Source organism: Arachis ipaensis, chromosome B08 (assembly GCF_000816755.2).
Source record: "Arachis ipaensis cultivar K30076 chromosome B08, Araip1.1, whole genome shotgun sequence".
Lineage (NCBI taxonomy): Eukaryota > Viridiplantae > Streptophyta > Magnoliopsida > Fabales > Fabaceae > Arachis > Arachis ipaensis.
In genome coordinates this window covers 87,191,230-87,197,889 of record NC_029792.2, presented here as the reverse complement: position 1 = coordinate 87,197,889, position 6,660 = coordinate 87,191,230, and positions in this window count along the sequence as shown.

The following is a 6,660-nucleotide window of genomic DNA, read 5'->3' as shown; positions in this document are numbered from 1 at the left end:
CTATACTGGACATAAAATTGGCAACTTGACAAGAGGGCAAAGTAGTACCCCAAGAGGCATGCAAGAGGGATCCACATTTGGCTCAAAGTTTGACCTCAAACTTTGGCTCAAACGTGGATGGCAGCAAGGAAGGCTAGCTGATATGAAAAGTTTGAGTAAAAGTTTGACCTCAAACTTTTACTCAAGCTTTTCTGGTTCATGGCCCGGTTCACAAATGGGTTTCTCTCCAACTCCAAGAGCAATAAACAGAGGTTTTTGTCAACCCAATTCCATCAAGAGCAAAGGCCCAATTCAAGGCTTGAAGATCATTTGAAGAGAGTGTATAAATAGCTTAGAATTTAAGTTTTTGGTGAGCTTTTTCCGTTTTAGTTTTTACTAAGTGATTTTGGGGAGAGCTTTTGGTGAGAAGTTATTTTGAGATTCTGAGTCTTGGGGAAGGAAAATTGAATTCTCTTCCTCTGAGTTTTCTTATTTTCAATTTCATTTACTCTTTGTTTGAATCTTGGGTGTTGGAGAATTGAAGGAATTCTGTTTCAATCTCACCCTGAGATCTCTTTGTGTTGATTTACGGCATTATTGAGAATTTGCGATTTCACTTCTTTTCTTCTACTGCTGGATCTTTACTTTTCTTGCAATTGAATTCTCAATTTGGATCTAGGAAGGCATTGAGATCTAGACTTGATTACCTAGTCTCTTGAGTCCTGAGATCTACATCTTTCAATTTCAATTTCTTTGTTTCGTTGCTACACCAAGCTTATTTTCATTGTCATTTGAGATCCGGTTTAATTGAATCCATCTTTTACATTTTTGTTTGTTGAATCTTACTGTTCCTTGTTTAAATTCTGCAAATCCACTTCCCAATTCCCTTTATAATTCAAGTAATTTACATTTCTTGCACTTTAAGATTCAGCCATTTACATTTCTTACAATCTAAGTTTCATGCAATTTACATTACTTGTTCTTTAAGATTCAGCTTATTTACTTTCTTTGCTCTTTAATTTTCTGCAATCTACCCCTCTCCCTTTACATTTCAAGCAATTTAGTTTTTGTAATCACAAATCACTCAACCAAATCTTGATTCGCTTGACTAAATCAACCACTAAACAAAAATTGCTCAATCCTTCAATCCCTGTGGGATCGATCTCACTCACGTGAGTTATTATTACTTGATGCGACCCGGTACACTTGCCGGTTAGATTTGTGTGTTTGGAAATCGTTTTCCCAAAATACACATCAAGTTTTTGGCGCTGTTGCCGGGGATTGATTAGGTTGACAATGATTAAGTGAGGTGGTGGTCTAGATTAAGCATTTTTTTAAGCATACTAACTGTTTGAATTTTCGCTTAAGTTAACACTAACTTCACTCTAGCAATAGAGTGCTTAATTTTGGTTCCTGGTTCTGTGTTTATGTCAGGAGGAAAAATAAATGAATCCACACCTTTTGATCCTGAAACATTTTGGAGGTTGAGAAGAAAACCAAGAAATGGAGGAAAATCCAACAAATCCACAAGTGGGAGTGGCCAACGACAATGGTCAGCCCCAAAAGAGAGTATTGGCTTCATCTACATTTGCTAATCCAAGGCATTGTGGGAGTAGCATCCTGACCCCAAATGTCGATGCAAATAACTTTGAATTGAAGCCCCAACTCATCACCTTGGTGCAGAACAACTGTTCCTATGGAGGAGGCCCCTTGGAAGATCCAAACCAGCACCTATCCACCTTCCTGAGGATATGTAACACAGTAAAGACCAATGGTGTGCATCCTGACAGTTACAAATTGTAGCTATTTCCATTTTCTCTCAGAGACAAAGCCACTCAATGGTTGGAATCCTTCCCAAGAGACAGCATCAACAACTGGGATGATCTAGTAACCAAGTTCCTTGCCAAGTTTTACCCACCTCAAAGAGTTATTAGATTGAAGACTGAAGTACAAACATTCACACAAATGGATGCTGAACCCTTGTATGAGCCATGGGAACGATATAAAGCTCTAATCAGGAAGTGCCCTCCTGAGATGTTTAACAACTTCCAGCAACAACCATCTCATTTTACACAACCACAACCAAATCCAGACTCCCAAAGAATCTCTAGTCTAGAGATAATGATGGAGAAACTCATGAAAAATCAAGAGATGGCAAGACAAGATCAAGAAGCTTCAATCAGAAATCTTGAGAGGCATATGGAGCAAATGGCTAAACAAATTGTAGAGATGGGTGAGAAGCAATCAAATGCATCCCTTAGTGTGATGTCCCTAAACTTCCATACCCTCAGAGGTTCAAAAAAGAGAATGAGGATAAGCAATACTCAAAGTTCTTGGACATATTCAAGACACTCAGCATCAATATTCCTTTCTTAGAAGCACTTGAACAGATGCCAGTGTATGCCAAATTTATGAAGGAAGTGCTGACAAAGAAAAAGTCCCTAAAAGAAGGACAAATTGTTGAGATGACAATGGAATGTAGTGCTATTCTCCAAAGAGAGTTGCCAGAGAAGAAAGATGACCCTGGGAGTTTTTATATACCTTGCACCATAGGAAACATAACAATTGAGAAGTCATTCTGTGATCTTGGTGCAAGCATAAATTTGATGCCTTTGTCTCTAATGAGGAAACTCCAAATTGTCGAGCTGAAATCCACACGAATACTTCTTCAAATGGCTGATAAATCCATTCAGCAAGCACTTGGAGTTGTAGAGAATGTGCTGGTAAAAGTGGGAAAATTTCTTCTCCCAGCTGATTTTGTCATTCTGGATATGGAGGAGGACCCTAACACTCCCATCATCCTAGGGAGGCCTTTTCTTGCTACGGGCAGAGCATTGATAGATGTTAAAAAAGGAGAATTGTTGCTGAGAGTGCATGATGAGCACCTAGCATTCCATGTTTTTAAAACCCCACATGAGCCCACTCAAGAAGAAGAGTGTACGGAGGATAAGGCCAGAGATCAAAGTTTGAAGGAGGTAGTCAATGAGTTAGCTCTAAGACTTCCAAATCCATGCTTGAAAGAAGTAGAGATGGTGCAACAGACCAAAGAAATCAAGGAGGAACTAGATCCAAAACCTCCAGATGAGAAATTCAACATCTCAGATAAGGAACCACCAAGGCAGGGAGTATCTTTTGAGAAAGAAAAGAAGAAGAGGCCAAGAGGGTGGAGAAACAAGAAGATCCCTACTGAAGGCTTTTCACCAGGGGATAAAGTAGTGTTAAACACCCAACCAATGAAGGTGTCTCCACAATTATCTGAATACTACACTGTGAACTGGGTCCTTTCACTTGAACACCTAGAGATCATCAAAAAGGAGACCGGAAGGATGTTCACAGTAAGAGGAGAAGAGCTGAGGCACTATGATTTTTAACCCCCATGATCTAAGGGGATCGATGTCAAGCTAATGACAATAAAGAAGCGCTTGTTGGGAGGTAACCCAACCTGAGGTAGTTTTCTTTTCATAGCCTTTTCAATAAAAATGTTGAATAATTGGTATGCATTGCAAGGAGCTAAGTTTGGTGTTACACACCAATACAATTTAAGGGAGAATGAAGGATTCTAAGTTTGGTGTTCCACCAAAATCTCATTTAAAAGCATACTCTCACCTCCTGCATAATGCTAGCTCCACCATACTGTCTCCTTTTAAGTAGAAAGTAGCTCACTGTCTATGAATCTCAATAAAATAAAAGTCCTAGGTTAAAAAGAAAAACAAAAAGAGAAAAGAAAAAGCCAAAAATGGCAACAGAACAAAAGAAAAATAAAAAGAAACAAGGCTAGACACCAATAGCTTGAACCTTAGAATATATGCCTGTGGTGTCTTTGTACTAGGATCTGCTTGGATTATTAAGTTCTTTGGAGTGCATCAACACTTGGTGACTTGGGTTAACTAACCCGGGATCATCAATTGAAAGTCCACTATCAAGAGCAACCTAACTACAAGGCATTTAGTAACCCAAAGAGGTACTGGGCATCAATGTTCTAAGAAGGAATGTGAGCCAAGTGTCTATAGTGAATAATATGTCAAGCATAAATAAAGAAAAGAGCTTGTTACACATGACATTGAACTAAAAGCTTATAGAAAAATAGTAACCAAGGACAAAGGAATAATGAGAGGTCATAGCAGTGTGTTGCTTGATGCTTGGATGAGACTTTCTAGACCTAATTGTCAATAAGAAGTGAGTATTTACATATCTACATAAAACCCCATGAGCTACCAATAACACTCTGCTAGCATAAACATCTTCTTCTATTTCATTCTTTCTTCTCAATAATTCTTTTCTTGCTTGGGGACAAGCAAGCTTTAAGTTTGGTGTTGTGATGACAAGTCATCTTAGCCTAGTTTCACTAGTCTTTTTCTTTTGTTTTCAATTGATTTTATGCACTTTCTTGAGCCATAAGTAAGCCAATTGGGTAGAATTTCATGTTTCCTTTGATTTAATCAACCATGGATAAATTAATGCAATTTCATGAGATTTTGTGCTATAATTGTCATATATTATGAAAGAATAACAATCTCATGATTTTGAGCATAGCTTTGATGTGCTTGGTTGATTAATGATAGGTGAAAAGAGCTTTGAAGAAGGTTGAAGAAAGAAGAAATGGCAAGGAGCAGGAGAGAACAAAAAGCTTGAGCAAAAGCTTGCCTCAAACTTTAGCTCAAACTTTTGGAAGAATTGAATTCACCCTGGAGGAGCAAAAGCTTGCGCCAATGTTTGCCCTCAAGCTTTTAGGCAAACGTTGGTGCCACAACAAAACACCCAGGAGAGCAAAAGCTTGCGCCAACGTTTGACCTCAAGCTTTTAGGCAAACGTTGGCGCCACAACAAAACACCCAGGAGAGCAAAAGCTTGCGCCAACGTTTGCCCTCAAGCTTTTAGGCAAACGTTGGCGCCACAACAAAATACCCAGGAGAGCAAAAGCTTGCGCCAACGTTTGACCTCAAGCTTTTAGGCAAACGTTGGCGCCACAACAACATGAAGGGGTATACTTCCAACAAGAATAACTTGAGTTGTAGATGTCCAATTGAGGTGATTCCAATTGGGTTAGAAAGCTGACGTTCAGAGCTTTCCAACCATATATAATAGTCTATAGTAGACATAAAATTGACAACTTGATAAGAGGACAAAGTAGTACCCCAAGAGGCATGCAAGAGGGATCCACGTTTGGCTCAAAGTTTGACCTCAAACTTTGGCCCAAACGTGGATGGCAGCAAGGAAGGCTAGCTGATATGAAAAGTTTGAGTAAAAGTTTGACCTCAAACTTTTACTCAAGCTTTTCTGGTTCATGGCCCGGTTCACAAATGGGTTTCTCTCCAACTCCAAGAGCAATAAACAGAGGCTTTTGTCAATCCAATTCCATCAAGAGCAAAGGCCCAATTCAAGGCTTGAAGATCATTTGAAGAGAGTGTATAAATAGCTTAGAATTTAAGTTTTTGGTGAGCTTTTTCCGTTTTAATTTTTACTAAGTGATTTTGGGGAGAGCTTTTGGTGAGAAGTTATTTTGAGATTCTGAGTCTTGGGGAAGGAGAATTGAATTCTCTTCCTCTGAGTTTTCTTATTTTCAATTTCATTTACTCTTTGTTTGAATCTTGGGTGTTGGAGAATTGAAGGAATTCTGTTTCAATCTCACCCTGAGATCTCTTTGTTTTGATTTACGGCATTATTGAGAATTTGCGATTTCACTTCTTTTCTTCTACTGCTGGATCTTTATTTTTCTTGCAATTGAATTCTCAATTTGGATCTAGGAAGGCATTGAGATCTAGACTTGATTACCTAGTCTCTTGAGTCCTGAGATCTACATCTTTCAATTTCAATTTCTTTGTTTCGTTGCTACACCAAGCTTATTTTCAGGCGGCGGCGACGGTGAAAAAAGACGCAGTCACGGTGGCAGATGATGGAGAAAAATGTGGACTTAAGGTTGAATGGAGTGCGTACGAAGAGAAGCAAAAACGAAAGGAATTTGTGGTAAATGTAAAAAAATAATAATTACTATTAAACCCCATATGAGGCATATTTATAAATTATTATTTGTGCACATCAAAAAAGCTCAAAAGAGTTGAGCTTATTATAGACAGAACCTTTTAATTTTATTTAAAAAAATAAAATTCTCTCAAAATAATTTAAAAAGTATAAGAGGAAGAATTATAGAATGAACACAAATTTACATTCTCTAACTTGTTAATTATAATCTGCTTACATTTAATTTAATTTTTTTTTTACAAATTACTCCACCATACATAAAATCGCTTCCATCACACGTCAACTCGCTCTCCTCATTATCTGCTTTTTTTTCTTTGTTACTTTCTATAAATCGCCAACAACGTTTTTCTCATACTTTCAATATACTAGTATAGCGCACCGTTGTATCATAATGATACATTATACTAAATGTCAACCAATATTTAAAAAATTAAAGCTTATTGAGTATCATTGATTTTCATTTCATTCATTGTTTAAATAATAAAAAAAAAAGAAATACGTAGAATAGCAACAGAATAGTTAGAGCAGGAGTGCAGATTGGACCCACGTAAATAATTCTGGTCAAACACCAGCCCTGACACGTGTTGGATAACGATTTGTAGGTAACAGAATTTTACTGCCAGCAAAAAATGTTCTCTCGTGTTTTACCATTTATCAAACTTTTGATTTTTTGAATTAAATTTTAATACAGTTAATATTTAGT